This window comes from Tupaia chinensis, unplaced genomic scaffold (assembly GCF_000334495.1).
Source record: "Tupaia chinensis unplaced genomic scaffold, TupChi_1.0 Scaffold000251_1, whole genome shotgun sequence".
Classification (NCBI taxonomy): Eukaryota; Metazoa; Chordata; class Mammalia; order Scandentia; family Tupaiidae; genus Tupaia; species Tupaia belangeri.
The window spans coordinates 831,408-848,310 of NW_006159731.1; the positions used below are offsets into that span (position 1 = coordinate 831,408).

General features: G+C 43.6%; 1 protein-coding gene across 5 annotated transcripts in view; it reads right to left on the reverse strand.

The window, feature by feature from the left end:
- GPBP1 (GC-rich promoter binding protein 1) overlaps positions 1–16,652 on the reverse strand; it is a 94,779-nt gene extending 78,127 nt beyond the window's left edge. Inside the window, exons 1-2 of one of the 5 annotated variants that reach the window (XM_006148975.3) lie at positions 16,329–16,652; positions 14,066–15,025 (exon numbers count right to left, since the gene is read on the reverse strand). The gene's annotated coding sequence lies outside the window, so the exon portion shown is untranslated. Of the gene's footprint in view, positions 1–14,065; positions 15,026–16,291 lie in introns of all 5 variants that reach the window. The other 4 variants (XM_006148978.3, XM_006148973.3, XM_006148974.3 and 1 more) reach the window with 4 other exon arrangements.
- Positions 16,653–16,903: the final 251 nt, after the last annotated feature.

Sequence of the window (16,903 nt, forward strand, 5' to 3'; positions counted from 1 at the left end):
CTGACTAGCCTTTCTTTGTCAAGTACATATGCCCTCTGTAAATTTTTGAAAAGGAAAAGGCAAAAGGTCAAAGAAAAAAAGACAATTAGTCCTAGAAATGTAAGTTAGTATACCTCTATGAAAAGTTGACCTAACACTCAGAAATTCACTTGTAAGAATGTACCACATTTACAAGAACATTTAATAGTGTCCGTAACAGCAAAAGAAAGAAAATGTATTGAATACTTACATCAATAAAGATCTGGTTAAATAGACCACAATGTAACCAATAAACAGAATGAGGTAGTTTTACAAATATATTTTCTTAAACAGTTATTTAATTTTACTATTATTCTTTTTTATTTGCTATAGAACACATGTGCTCACCAGAAAGAGAAGAGTGAAAAGCAAGCCACCAAGTTCTGGACTTGAATTACACTCAACCCCATGGGAATCCAGTGCCATAACCACCACGCCACCTGGTGGCCCCTAACTTTACATATACTAATAAACTTCCAAAATAAAGGCTGTAGAATCATGCTACTACAGTTGACCCTTGAAAAACATTATTTTGAACTACATAGATCCACTTATATGCACCTTTTTCAATAAATATACTAAAAACTTTTGGACAGATTTGGGACAATGCGAAAAAACTTCCTGGATGAGAGAAATGTAAACAAACGCAAAGATGCGTTATTAAATAACTGCATAAAACTGTAGTACATAACTGTACAACTGTAATAACTTCCTAATCACTTCCTATTACTGGTGACCTCAAGTGTTTCCAGTATCCAAGTCTCAGATGTGTTGCCAGCATGAGCCCCATTGTCTCCATAGTAATAATGTATTAGCTTATTTGCTATAGAATGTATACCCTTCACCAGGGTAGAAGAGAAAGAAAGAGAAAGCATGCTCCCCCCAGAGGGGGATGATGATGCAGCAATCTACTCTCCATTCTCCTCTCTGGATTTTGGGCACATCCGCACACTCATGCCTGGTTCAAGTTTCAAGCTGCCAGGTCTAGGACTCGAACCATGTAGTAAGCCACATGGTATCCAGACACCTTAACCACCATGCCAAGTGACTGGGCCCATCAGTGTTCTTACAAAGAATTTTTTGCCTTCAGAGAATTACACTGGACCAGAGGTGGTGTGGTGGTTAAGGGCTCTGGATTCCCACATTCCCGGCCTGGTTCGAGTCCCAGACCTGGTAGCTTTCTCACTCCCCCCACCCATCCTGTCCCTCTGGTCAGCCTATCATCACAGAGAATGGTTTTATAAATAATTTTCTGGGCCAGCCAGTGGCATTAAGTCAGTGGTTAAGGCAACTGGATCCAACAAGGCCAACTGTGTGGTCTGAGTTCCAAGCCTGGTGGCTTAAAAAACGCAACGGGCATATGTGCATGCGTGCTCAAAATCCCAGGAGAAGAATGGAGAAGGGACTGTGCTGTGTGACCATCCTTCCCTGAGGGGTACTTTCTCCTTTTTCCTCCCTCTCTCTCCCCTATGAGTGCACATGCCTTATAGAAAATTTAAAAGAAAAAGAATATGTTTCCAAAACTATATTATGAATATGACTGTAATTCTATATGCCATAAAAATAGTATGATTCATTCATTAGTGTACAGTCTAGACCATGTAAAGCCATTGTATAAATTACACTAGGCTAGCATAAAGCAGTCATACTGCTACTTCTTACAAATGTATAAATTGTTTTACCCATAAATGTGATTTTTCTTTTCCATCTTATCCTTTCATTTTTGATATCTAGTGTTAGTGACACATACAACATCTACAGTATTGTATCATATGCAAATACTGATGTAGGGGGCATGGTGGCGCCCACCCTATGGCAAATATTGATGTAGGTACTAAAGACTTTCTTGTAAAATAAAAACATTTACGGAATTGATGAATGAGGTACAGTACTATACTTTCATTCATTTCTACTTTATCATTAAGAATATGGTATATGAAGCATATTAACACAAAAAACTTGTTTATCAACTATTATATGTTGGCATTAAGGCTTCTGGTCAATAGTAGGTTTGTTTTTTTGAGATAGAGTTTTTGCTATAGAGCACGTGTGCTCACCAGAGAAAAAGAGAGACAAAAAGTGAGAAATTCCCCCCTCCCCCCCGCAGAGGGGATGGTCATGCTACAATCCCTTCTCCTCCATTCTCTCCTTGGTAGTCTGGGCACACACGCACACAAGCCCAGCTTGAGTTTTAAACCACCGGGTTAGAGACGGGAACCACGGCTTACTACATGGGAGTAGTCCAGCATTGTAATCTTTACTGCTGGTCCAACAGTAGGCTATTAATAGCTACATTTGGAGAAGTTACATGCAGATTTTGAACTGTGCAGGGGAGTCAGCATCTCTAACTCACTTGTTCAAGGGTTGGGAAGGGACCAGCAGTTGGTGTAATGGCTATGTTTCTAGACTCCTATGTAGTAAACCATGATTCGAGTACCAGACCCAGTGACTTAAACTCACACTGGACATGTGTGCATGTGTGCCCAAGATCTCCAGAGAACAAAGAAGAAGGGATTGCAGCGTGGCCATTGCCCTCGGAGGTGATTTCTTGCTTTCTGTCTCTGTCTCTCTCTTGTCTCTCTGGAGAGCACATGTACCCTATGGGAAAAATTTCTCCAAAAAAAAAAAAAAGGGGGGCTGGGGGGGAAGAAGGATGTGTATGTGGTTTATTTTACATGAAGTCTCTGGTAAAATACATAAGAAATTAACAATAGTTTCCCTCAGAAGGAATAACTGCTGGGTAATGGGAGCGAGAGAATGACTTTTCCCTAAAAGTTCTAATATCTTTTGTAATTTATACTATACACATGAATTCAAACTAATTTTAAATTCTTTTTTCTTTTTCTGGAGAGGTTTTTGCCATAGGGCACGTGCGCTCACCAGACAGAGAGACAGAAAGCGAGAAATCACCCCCCAGGGGAGATGGCCACGCCACAATCCCTTCTCCTCCATTCTCCTCTCAGGATCTTGGGCACGCGGGCACGCACACGCGCCCGGCGTGAGTTTTAAGCCACAGGGTCCGGGACGCGAACCACGGTTGACTACGTGGGAGTCCAGCGACATAGCAATTACACTAACTGCTGGTCCCCTAATTTTAAATTCTTTCAGTGTGATCTGACTGTAACAGTTCCTGAAATCCTTATACATTACCTAATACAAAACATAAGCTTTAATAACAGGTGTATTAAATAACACCTCTAAACATAGAGTTGAAGTTTTAGTCTTACTTCTCAGGCACTGTCTTAAGCTACAGTTCTACCAAACAATAAAAAAACACAGGTCTCAATCATCCAGACAGGTAAAAGATGATTGAGTATTAGCTGCTACTGTAGTCATATTTTGTTTCCACTAACCTAGCCAACTCCACCCCAGACAACCGTACTTATAGCAAATTAAGTACTTGAAATGGTGTAATTTAACAGATGAAAATAAAAATTTTCCCTTTTTCATCATTTCCACATAGTTGCTATAAAAGGAACTCACTTCAATGAGAGAGGCTAGAGAATATTTCATGTGGAAATCTCAAACTGTCAAGTGAATTAACGGATAAGATTAAGGTACCTAGTCTGTCCTTAACATTCTGATTACCAGGTGAGTTGATATTGTAAGTGGTGTTTAACCTAATATTCCACAAGCAATAACTTCATCAGTCACCTGGTGATATTTGCTGTAATAGTATTGAATTTAACATCCTTCTGGAGCTGTAGTAAAAAAGCTCCTTACAAGGGATCTGTAACAGGCTTTTTGGTGTTTCAACAGGTTTTTGCTGTAGGACATGTGTGCTTGCCAGAAACAGAGAGAGGAAGAGACACATAAAGAAAACAAGAAATCACCCAGGGAGAGGGAATGACGGGGCAATTCCTTCTCTATTCTCCTTCCTGGATACTGGGCACCCACGCACACATGCCTGGTGTGATTTTGAAGCCACCAGGTCTGGTACTCAAACCAGTCAGTGGGGGTCCAGCAACATAACTGCTATGCCATCTGCTGGCTCATTTATTGTGGATTTTTTTTAAGCGTTTCTTTGCTAAACGGCACATGCCAGAGAGACAGAAAGTGAGAAATCACTCCGCCAGGGAGAAGGCCATGCTGCAACCCCTTTTCCTCCATTCTCAAGATTTTGTCCATGCATGCGCATGGTATGAGTTTTAAGCCACCAGGTCTGAGACTTGAACTGCAATTGACTACACAGGAGTCCAGTAATGAGACCATTACACCACCTGCTAGTCCCTGTTTTTCTGTTTGTTCCTTTTTTAACTAGCCACAGGGTACATACACACACCATGGGGAGGTGGAGTGAGGCAGGAAAAGAAAGGAGGAGAGATAGGGAGGTGGGGGTAGGTGGGGAAGCAGGAAGGGGACAGGAGGGGAGGGGAAGATATGTGTGTCTGAAAAGTGGGAAAGTAAAGTACCCTACATGGGGGGGGGGCAGCAAGTGGCATGGTGGTTGGAGGCGCTGGACTCCCACATGGCCGACCGCGGTTCAAGTCTCGGACGTGGTGGCTTGCTTTCTCACTTCCTCTCTCTCTCTCTGTGTCTCTCTGATAAAACTGGAAAATAATAATAATATAATAATAAATAAAGTTAAATATTTTTTAAAAGTACCCTACATGGGAATGTCCATGCAGTGATCTCTTCTACATCTTCCTCTCAGATTTAGGGCACACACTCCACTGTTCTACAGGCTGCTGAATCCAGGACTGGAGACAAGCTGGCTATGTGAGATCCAGCTGTCTTCTTTTTTGTTTGAGAGAGCGTTTACGTGCTTGCCAGAGAGACAGAAAGCGAAAAATCACACACACATACACACACACACACACACACACACACACACACACACCCCGCGGGGATGGCCACGCTGCAATCCCTTCTCTACTTCCCTCCTGGGATTTTGGGCACACATACACACACACACACATACATACACATACACACACACACACACACACACACACACACGCATGCCTGGCCTGAGTTTTAAGCCTCCAGGTTCAAGACTCAAACTACTGAGTCAACTGATTCACATTAGAGTCCTGCAAGATAACCATTACACAATTTGCTGGTCCCAGAGATCCAGTTGTCTCCGTCTCCCCACCCCCACCCCCGAGGTTTTTGCTTATAGGCCTGTGCCCTCGTCAGAAAGACAGAGACAGAATGTGAGAAATACCCCCGGGGTGGATGGCCACACAGCAATCCCTTCTCTCCCATTCTCCTCTCAGCATCTTGGGCGCATAAGCACCCAGCATGAGTTTAAGTCACGGGGTCCAAAACCGAAACTCAGTCGACTGCATGGGAGGTCCAGCAACATAGCCATTATGCTAACTGCTGGTCCCAAGATACGGCTGTCTTAACCCTATCACCACCTACTAGCCTAGTAACATGGTTTTCTCAGTGGAACCAAAACGAGATCACACTGAAAATTTTTTTTAAGTGTTACACAGTGTAACTACTGTCTGTACTTACTAGACAGACGAATAGGAATTTTTTAGTACACAAGTTTGCTAAACAGACAGGGATTATTGAGCACACAAGCATGCACACCCATGCACACCCCCAGTGTTTTTCAGCCCCAGTGAACCAGGTAGGCATTCAACCATCTTAGCTGGACCAAGCCTTTTCTACATGTGAAACTTGCCCAACCGGACATCTATAAGCAAAAAACACTGAACCACACCCTTTCATTATACCACTCCCAGAAACTGGATCACAGATCATTATGACCTATACTACAATACTTCTAGAAAATAACAGAAATAAATTCTTAGGACATAAATTAAGTACAAACCACGAAAGAAAAAAATAGCCTTTACTTCAAAATTAAAAACATTTGTTCTTAAAAAGACACTGTTGAGAAAATACAGACTATAAACTAGGAGAAATATGCAAAATATGTACCTGATACAACTTGTATGCAAAACATATTTCCAAAACTCATTAAAACAACCAAGGGCCAGCTGGTGGTATGGTGGTGTAGGCAGATGGATCTCACAAGACCAACAGCACATTTTGAATCAAACATGCAGCTTGAAAAACACACTAGGTGTGTGTGCTTACATACCCAAAATCCTGAGAGAGGATTGGAAAAAGGACTGTGGCTTGGCTATTCCCTTTGAGGGATGTTTTCTCACTTTCTTTCTCTTGATACCTCAAGCAGCCTATTCTGAAAATGAGCTCATGACCAAGCTGTGGCACAGCAGTTGACGTAACTGAAACCACATGGGAAAGTCCTGGGTTCACATCCTAGCCCCCACCCCCACCCCCAGCATGCCAAGTACATATACCCACCTACTGTCCCAGCTGGCTGAGACTGGGAGTGAACCGCACTGTAAGGACCTTGTTGCAGGTGTCTATCTCTCTGCTTCACTCTGTCTCTATCATAAAAGAAAAGGAGGCCAGCAAGTGATGTGCTGGTTAAGGCACTGGATTCCTTCACGGCAGACCACAGGTCTAGTCCTGGACCCAGCAGTTTGAAAATCACACAAGGTTCATGTGAGCCCAAAATCCAGAGAAGAGAGTGAAGGAAAAGGGACCTACAGTGTGGCCATCCCCCTAGAGAGTGATTTCTCACTTTCCCTCTAAGTACATATAACTAATGGTTAAAAACCTTAATTTAAAAAATAGAAAAATAAGCTTTATAAAAGAAATAAAAATAAAAAGGGCCCATATCCCTTAAAAAATATTAGCAGGCCGAAATCTACTTTAAAAGATAAAATCGAGACCAGCAGTTAGCGTAATGGCTATGTTGCTGGACTTCCACATAGTCGACCGTTCACGCTGGGCGAGTGCCCAAGATCCCGAGAGGAGAATGGAGAAGGGATTGCGGTGTGACCACCACCACCACCACCCCCGGGGGGGGGGGGGGGGGGTGATTTCTCACTTTCTGTCTCTATGTCTCTCTGGCAAGCGCATGCACCCTATAGCGAAAAATCTCTCCAAAAAAAAAAAAAAAAGATAAAATCACAGGCCAGCAGGTGGTTAAGTTAAGGTGCTGGACTCCAACATGGCCGACTATGATTTGAGCTCCAGACCAGGCAGCTTAAAAATCACACTAGGAACTATGAGTGTGTACCCAAATCCTTAGAGGTGAGTGAAAAAAAAGGGACTTTAGCGTGGCTATCTCCCCATGGGGTGATTTCTCCCTGCCTCTCTCTGCTCCATCACATATACTCTACAGCAAAAACCTTAATTAAAAAGAAAAATATGATGAAATGGGGAGGGGTACAGCAGGTAACATAGAGATTTGGGCAGCTGGATCCCACATGGCCAACTGCCAGTTCAAGTCCCAGACCCAAAAGGTTAAAAATCACACCAAGCATATGTGTATGCATGCTGGAAATCCCAAGAGAATTAAAAAGTGACTACAACATGGTCAGCACACACACATGCATGCACATGTGCAAGTGCATGTACACACACACACACACACACTCAGCCCCCTCCCTCTCTGGTGAGCATAAACACCATATGGAAAAAGTTAAAAAAAAAAAAAAAGTTCAAATAAGTCTGTCCTTGATCAACTGCTTAAGCACAGTTCACAAAGTCAGACTATTTAAGGATTAAAGTTAACAATTTAAAATCAGTCTCTGTAGTAATCCTGAGAGTATGAAGGATCCTAATACCACTACTCAAGGTAGTAACTACGTCAACAGTACCCATTTAAAGGAAATCATAGGGGCCAGCTTGTGGTGTGGTGATTAAGGTGCTGGAAGATTAGGGTGTTGGAATTCCCACTATGGCTGACCATAGTTCGAGTCCTGGACCTGGCGGCTTTCTCTTTCTCTCTCTCTCTGGCAAAACTTATGTGAAATCAGTACTAAAGTTAAATAAAATATTTTTAATAATAAAAATAAAAAATAAAGGAAATCATAAACAAGCGTTATGTGGTTCTTTTTTTATAAATAATGGTTAAGTGATTCCAGTTCAACTTCTTAATCAGTTTACGATGTTTTTATTTTTATTAATTGCCAGGAAGCATGTAAAAGTAGAGAGAGGGAAGGACCGGCAGTTAGCATAATGGCTATGTGGCTGGACTCTCATGTGGTTGACCGCGGTTCACGTCCCGGACCTAGTGGCTTAAACTCTTGCGAACGCGCCCAAGATCCCGAGACGAGAATGGAGGAGAAGGGATTGCAGCGTGGCCTCCCCCCCCCCAAGGGGGGGATTTCTCGCTTTCTGTTTCTGTCTCTGTCTGTCTGGCGAGCACACACGCCCTATAGCAAAAATCTCTCCAAAAATAAAAAAAAAAAAAGTAGAGAGAGGGAGATAAAGAAAGCACCCCTCAATGGACTGCAATAACCCCTCCATTTCTCCATCCAGTCAGATTTCTGGGCACACTCACACACGTGACCATGTTGGGGTTTTTTTTTTGAGTAATTTTTGCTATGAGTGTACATGTGCTCACTAGAGAGACAGACAGAAAGTGAGAAATCTCTCCCGCCCCCCCCCAAGATGGCAAAACATAATCCCTTTTCCTCCATTTCCCCCTTAGAGTCCTAGGCAAACACACACATTCAGCCTGAGTCTCAAGCCTGGGGCTTTGGGACTTGAACCAGGATAACACACATGGGAGTCCAGAGCCTCAAGCACCATGCCACCAAATGGCCCAACCTAGTATGTTTTTCAAGCTGCAAGGGGCCACGATTCAAACTGTGGTTGGCCATGGGGAATCCAGATCCCTGAATCACTAATCTACACGTCAGGCCCAAGATACAATTCTGAGATGAGTAAGTAACTTTAAAAGCCACTATATTAAGAAATATAACCTGGGCCAGCAAGTAGCACGGTGGTCAAGGCACTGGATCCAAGAGGCTAACACCAAGATTCCAGTCCTAGGGGCCAGTAGGTGGTGTGGTGATTAAGAGCACTGGACTCCCACATGGTTGACAGCGGTTTGAGTCCAGGACCTGATGGTTTGCTTTCTCTTTCTTTCTTTCTCCCTCTCTGTCTCTGTTCACTGGTCAAACAAAAATTTAAAAAATAAAGTTAAATCAAATCATTCTTTTTTTTGATGTGCGCACGCCAGAAAAAGAGAGAGAGAGAATGGGAGAAATCACCCACCAGGGGGAATGGCCACACAGCAATCCCTTCTCCATTCTCCTCTTGGGATCTTGGGCATGTACGCACATGCGCCCAGTGTTAAGTGTAAACCACTGGGTCCAGGTCGAATCACAGTCGACTACATGGGAGTCCAGCGACATAGCCATTAAACCAACTGCTTGTCCCTAAATCAAAAAATTCTTAAAAAAAAAAAAAAAAAAAAAAATTCCAGTTCTGGACCCAGTGGCTCGAAGTAGGACATTCTTTATTTTTTATATAAATCAAGGTGGAAAATCAACTAATACACATAAATCTGACAGAAAGAAACATACATAATCTGTCTATATTGTGACACAAAGAATTACTTAACTATATAACCAGTCTCTATTGTGACATGATGAATTACTGAACTTTACCTTTTAGGACAGAAAATAAGTTCTATAAGGCCATTAGATAGCATGGTGGTTTAAGCAGCTGCATTCCCACAAGAGCAACTGCATGGAGTTTGAGTTACAAACTCGTGGCTTGAAAAACATGCCAGGCAGGTGTGCAAGTGTGCCCAAAATCCAGGAAGGAAAATTGGATGAGATGGAACTGTGGCATAGTCACGACCTATGGGGGAACGCTCTCTCATTTTCTATCTCTCTCTCTCCTATAAGAGCATGTGCCCAATAACAAATTTTTTTAAAGGCCAGTCAGGTGGTGGTATGGTGGTGAAGGCAGCTGGATCCCACATGGCAACAATGCAGTTCAACTCCTGGGTCCTGAAGCTTGAAAAATGTGCTGAGCACAGGAGCTTATCCTGAATTTTCTCTAGAGGGACCAGCAGGTGGTATGGTAAAGGCGCTGGACACTCCCACATAGTTAACCATGGTTGGAGTCCCAGACTTGGTAGCTTGCTTTCTCACTTTTCCCTCTCACTCTGTCTCTCTCTCTGATCAAATTAAAATAAATGAATATATAAAATAATTATTTAAAAAAGAAAAATAACTTTCTCTAGAGAATGGGCAAAGGATTGATTGTGGTATAGTCATTCAGTACCCCCCTCTAGACTGCTTTCTCACTTTCTTTCCTCTTTGTGTCTCTGGTCAGAAGGCATAGGCCCTATAGCAAAACTAAATTTACAAAGCAGTAAATTCTGCATATGAGTACCTAAACACTTACTTTTAGATTCAACCACTTCTTTTGCTCTAAGTGAATCAGTATAGCAAAAAAGTTCTATTTAAAAATACCTGAGCATCTGATGGGTACCAGCATGTGGCGTGGTGGTTAAGGCGCTGGACATTCCCATGGTTTGAATCCTGCTTTCCCTCTCTCTACCTCTGTGTCTCTCTCTCTGGTCAAATTAAAATAAATCAATGAATAATAATTTATTTACATATAGATATAGCATCTGAGAAGTTAGCAGGCCTTCTTGGTAAAGTGTTCAAAAATTAAAATCTTGGGGCCAGCAGGTAGCATGGTGGTTAAGGGCACTGGACTCCCACATGGCCAACTGTGGTTCAAGCACTGAACCTGGCGGTCTGCTTTCTCACTTTGCCTCTCTCTCTCTGTCCCTCTATAATTAAAAAAAATTAATTAAGTTAAAATTATCCTTTAAAAAATTTTAAATCTTTGGGAACCAGCAGTTAGCGTAATGGCTTTGTCGCTGGATTCCCACATAGTCGACCACAGTTCATGTCCAGGACTCACGCCGGCCGCGTGTGCGTGTGTGCCCAAGATCTCAAGAGGAGAATGGAGAAGGGATTGCGGCGTGACCATCCCCCCTGGGGGGTGATTTCTCGCTTTCTGTCTCTCTGTCTATCTGGCGAGCGCGCACACCTTATAGCGAAAACCTCTCCCAAAAAAAAAAAACTTTCAATCTTTGGGGCCAGCAGATGGCAGAGCAGTTATGCTGCTACTGGACTGGTGGCTTGAAAATCACAAGAGGCATGCATGTGTATGCAAGTCCAAGATCCTGACTAAAGGGCTGTGGAGTGACCATTCCCCTTAGAGAGTGATTTCTCACTTTCCCTCTCATTGTCTCTGTCTCTTTCCCCAGCAAGCACACATGCCCTAAGATAAAAACTCCTTTTAAAAAAAAAATTACAATCTTTCATCTTAGATCATTTTAGCTATGCTGATTTGTTCACTAACATTAATTACCAATTGATTTCAGTGCATTTTTAAAATCAACACTCCTACTGAATGCCTGTAATTCACTGACAAATGTAATGTACAGTAGAACTAATGGTAACTAAAAACTTGCTCACCATTTAATCCTGAAGAACTCAGCGAAAAGATCAACTTCTCATTTGTCAAAAGGATTTCCATTATAGCAATTAATATTCACGTTTTATAAAAACACCTTCATTTACACACTTAGCCAGCATAAACTTTTGGAGAGAAAAAAAATGTATACTCAAATTTTTTTGTTATTTTCAGGGAGTTGAGAGATTTTTACTATAAGGCACATGCACTCGCCAGAGAGACAAAGACAAAAAACAAGAAATCACCACCCCACACACGAGGGAATGTGCATGCCTGGATCCTTTCCTTTCTCCCCCATTCTCTCAGGATTTTGGGCACCGAGCACGCACAGCTGAATTTCAAGCTTCTGGGTCTGGGACTTGAACAGCCGTCAACTCTGTGGGAGTCCAGCGATGTAACCATTACACCACCTGCTGGTCCCCATTTTTCAGGTTTTTAATCAAACTTCCTCATTTCCTCTTGGCTTCTTTTCCTGGTAATGAGTTTTGTTTATGAAACTAAAACCTTAAGGAATAATTTGAAATACAAGCCTCTTCAACAGATTTTCTCAGAAACTTAATTTCTACAATGGATTCAAATGTTAGGAAAGGTTATGCCTTAAAATAAACTATCTCAGTACCAACAGATGGCATAATAGTTACATCACTAAACTCCCGCATAGTCAACCATGGTTTGAGTCCCGGACCTGGCACCTTGGAACTCACACTAGGCCACTAGGAGCATGTGCATGCATGCCCCAAATACCAAGAGAATAGAGGTGAAGGGACTGCAGTGTGACCATCTCCCCAAGGGGGTGATTTTTCATTTTCTCTCTAGCAAGCACAAGAACCCTAAAACAAAAACCTCTTAAAAAAAAAAAAATGAAAAACCTATCTCATGAAATATCAGATTGAAAACATTAACTGTATTATAATTTTGTTTGAACAGCTCCATAACTAAACTGCAACTTCAAACTGCACTTTAGGGAACCAGCAGTCAGCATAATGACTATGTCGCCGTATTCCCACGTAGTCGACCGCGGTTCGCATCCCGGACCCAGTGGCTTAGAACTCACGCCGGGTGCGTGTGCGTGCGTGCCCAAGATCCCAAGAGGAGAATGGAGGAGAAGGGATTGCGGAGTGGCCATCCTCCCTGGGGGGTGATTTCTCACTTTCTGTCTGTCTCTCTCTGACTGTCTGGTGAGTGCTCGTGCCCTATGGCAAAAACCTCTCCAAAAAATAAAAAACTGCACTTTTAAGCGCTGCTTTACTGGATCAGCAGATAGAATGGGAGCATGATTACATTACTGGACTCCCACACAGTCAACCATAACTCAAGTTCAGGATCCAGTAGTTTAAAACTCACACCAAGTGTATGTACATGAGTGCCCAAAATCCCTAGAGGAGAAATGGAGAAGGGATATGCAGCATGGCCATGGGAGGAAGGGGTTTTCTCACTTTCTGTCCCTTTCTCTGTCTCTCCAGAAAGCACATGTGCCTTCTAACAAAAATCTCTTAAATATGGGGACCAGCAGTTAGCATAATGGCTATGTCGCTGGACTTCCACAGAGTCGGAGTCAACTGCAGTACGAGTCCCGGCTCCCCTGGATCCGGTGGCTTAAAGAAAGGATTGTGGCATGGCCATCCTAATTTCTCTGGCCATTCCCCCTGGGGGGGTGACTTCTCGCTTTCTGTCTCTGTCTCCGTCTTTCTGGTGAGTGTACACGCCCTATAGCAAAAACCTCTCCAAAAAAAAGAAAAAAATCTCTTAAATAAAAAAATAATAAAATGGAGCTGGTGAGTGGTGTGGCAGTTGGGGGCGCTGGACACCCTCATAGCCAATTGAGGTTCAAGTCCCGGACCTGACTGCTTTCTCTCTTGTTCTGTCCTTCTCTGGTCAAACTAGAATGAATAAATAAAGTTAAATCATTCTAAAAAGATAAAATAAAATGACACTTTAAAATGCAGTTTAGACCACATTTTATATAGTTAACTAACAGGTGCTGAGAAGTGGCACCTAATGTGGCAGCTTGCTTTTTCACTTTTTCTCTCTTTCTCCCTGTCCCTCTCTGATCAAATGGAAATAGATAATCCTTTAAAGAACAAGTAAATTTTTAAAAGTTAACCATCAAGACACATGCAAAATGGGGACCAGCAGTTAGCGTAATGGCTTTGTCGCTGGACTCCCACATAGTCGACCGTGGTTCACATCCTGGACCTGGCGACTTAAACTCACGCCAGGCGCATGTGTGTGTGTGCCCAAGATCCCGACAGGAGAACGGAGGAGAAGGGATTTGTGGTGTGGCCATCCCCCCTGGGAGGTGAGGAGGTGATTTCTCGCTTTCTATCTCTCTGCCTCTCTCTGTCTGTCTGGCGAGCGCACACGCCCTATAGCAAAAACCTAAAAAAAAAAAAAAAAAAAAAAAAAAAGACACATGCAGAATGTGAACTATCAAGACAAATGAACCATTTGTTGAACTTTTTTCTACCTTTGAATCACTCTGTAAAACCATAAATTACCCTGAAGTGAATACTGACCAAACAGACTTGTTATTTTAAAAGCACAAAAACTTGTAAGTTAAGACCATCTGAATCTGAAATACTCTAAGTTTTAAATCTTTCTGTATTTGAATTTATTCAGACAATAGTTTAAGTTGCTCTCAGACTGTCCAGGAAACTGAAGCCAAGCAATATTACTGCAAGAAACTGAAAGACTTCCAAGAATAACACAGGATAAACTTACTCTCCTTACAGTTTACAAATGAACATTTAATAATACTTACAAATTCCAACAGGACTGCACAGGAAGGTGTTGGTTTTTTCTCTGTAATCTTTATGTTTTCCAGTTTGTTTTCTTATTTTGTATCCTCTGAAATAATATCCAAGTTCTTTGAAGATACTTGACCTGTGACTATTTGACATAGAGTTATTTCAAGTCAGCTACCCATACTTCTTTTTTAAAGTTTTCATATGGCTATCTCCAGAATTAGCCAAGTTCCTTGGATTTAAGATCAAAGTCTTCTTTATTATTCCATGTACGTGTCACTGTTGTACTTATCCACTCCAGATGAAATAATCCAATTTATAAGCCAAAAAGCAAAAACAAAAAGAAAAGTTCACATCTGAAGAGCATTCCTAAACATATAGAGAGACACACACAGCTATCTCAATACTACCACGCTGCTGGGAAACTGCAACATCTTAAATTTCCACGTAAATAAAAGACAAAAGGAAAAAAATGCTGTATTCTTTCAATGTCTTCATTTAGAAAAGCTGTCCCATTATGACATGAAAACAGCTGAGGTCAAAAATTCCTAAAACTTGTAATAAAGGTAAAAATAAACTACATGAAACTTCAGCAATATTTAAACAGTAATTTGAAACTGCTGAAACTACTCAGTACACAAATTAAACATATCTTACAGTGCTGGCTGAAGAATACCAACAATAGGGGAGGGGTGAAGGGAGGCGAAAAAAATACCACCAACTGAAATATTTTAACCAGTTATATAATCCGTTTGAACCAAAATACTGAAGAGAAGCCTGGGTCTCTTTTTTAAGTAGCTTGTTGAATTGTTCACTACTATGGATTCACTTCAGAGATGATTCTTGCCAATTTTAATAAACTTCTGAGACGAAAATACCCCCAAAAACATTGTAATTCCAAAATGGCCACGTGAAATATCCGGGGCCTTTTACCCAAAACCTAGATGATGATCTTCTTATCTGTGTAACGCAATCACCTGTAAAAGTCATAAAAACCAAATTACACACTGAGTTTTGATTTGAAGCTTAAAAAAAAAAAATCAATCCCCATCTTAATGAGTAAACCTCTGAAGAGAAATTCACTTCTATATAATCCTACGAGGGCCTAGTAAAGGTGCTTCTGCACAAGCAAGCACCCAATAAAAGTCTACTGAATGAAAAGGGCTTCGTAGTAGCGAGGAAGGGGGAAAGGTAGGTGACGGTACTGATTTGAACTGGGAATGGGGTGCAGACATAATACCAAGAATTATACAAGCAAACCTTGTAATTTTTTGAGTAAATCTTTAAACTATGAAATTGGCAAGCTAGCTCACAAAAGATCTCCTAATTCTATTCAACGTACCAAAGAAAAACTAATAGACAGGTGTGCTGCCACGGAGAATTAGTAAATATAACTTACAGAATGAGAGTACTATAAAGAGAAAGATGTTCTCTCCAAATTAGAAATGTCTAGAAAAGGTGGTCTAAAAGAAGCGTATTTTCCTCCACCAAAGCTGGAAAGACAGGTAAGAAGCGGGGCGAGAATGTTTCTTAAATTCGCCTGAGGGGGAGACCTCCGCTTCCGAGGGCAGGGGTGCGATGTTTAGGTTCTAATTTCCTTGAATTTAGAAAACAGGTTTCTCCCCAAACTGAGGGGGTGGAAGGTACCGGGCCTGTGTCGTAAACCACAGAAAGAATGGCTCTCTCCCGCAAAAAGAACAGGTTCCTTCGGACCCCAAAGATTCGAGGGAAGAAGGCAGCACTCGCCCCAGTCCACGGAAAGTGCCACGGACCGGGGAGAGGCGGGGAGAGTCCGGGCGCTGCTGAAGAAACGGCCGAAGGCCACAACTCGGCCTCGACTCCCTCAACCGGTGCAGTCGCGGGCGCTGCGAAAGAACCGGCCGAAGGCCACAACTCGGCCTCGACTCCCTCAACCTGACACCGGCAGTGGTGCACAAGCAAGCGGGCGAGTGTAAGAGGCCCGAGGGAGGAAGACCGAGAGCGGACGGCGTCCGACCCGTTCCCAACCTCCGCCAAACACCCCCCCTTGCAGCCGCCAAGCCTAAGCCCTCCACCCCTCCCCACGCCGCCACCTCCGCTCCACCTGGGCCCAGTCAACACCTAGAGGGGCCTCCCCGCGCCGCCCGCCCCTCTCCCTTATGCTCCCCGCCTCCCCCGTCCGCGGGCTGCCTCACACCTCGCGCCGCCAACGCCGCTCCCGACCCCTTAAGCCCCAACGCCGACGCGGGCGCCTCCTCTCCTACCCCGGACTCTGGCGCGAAGCACAGAAGACGGTGTTACCTTCTGCCCCACCAGAGGTGCCCCTGGCCTGGGGGTGCCGCTGCTCTCGATCCCGGGAGGAGGTTTTCGGTACTTTGAATAATCCCCTTTTGCCGCTTTTCCCTCCCCCACCACCAGTCTCAGTCCCAAAATGGCGCCGACCCGATCCGCAATGTTCTGGGCCAAGTCTCGCGAGATCGTGGAAGAAGCGAGGCGGGGAAAGAACTAGAGGGGATGAGGAGAAGGGGGGGAAGGCGGAGCAAGGAGAAGGAGGAGGGAGAATGGGTGTGGAACAAGCTGTGCGAGCGAACCTACTGGGCGGGGCAGCCGGAGGAGCGCCTCCACCACGGAACCTTCTGGCCCAAGCAACCGCTCACGCCCAGGTCAAGGAGGCTCCGCCCCCTACGTCGGGCGGACCGGGGAGGGGGGAAGGGGCGTCGCCCCGCCTGGGGGCGGAGCCTCGATGAGGTCCGGGAGGCTGGGACGCGCGGGTGCAGTGGGGGGCTCGGCGTGGTGACGTCAGGAGCAGCTGGAGTCGGGGATTACCCCCTGCGGCTGACGTGAGGATGGTGAACAATCGGGAACGTTCTGAGGAA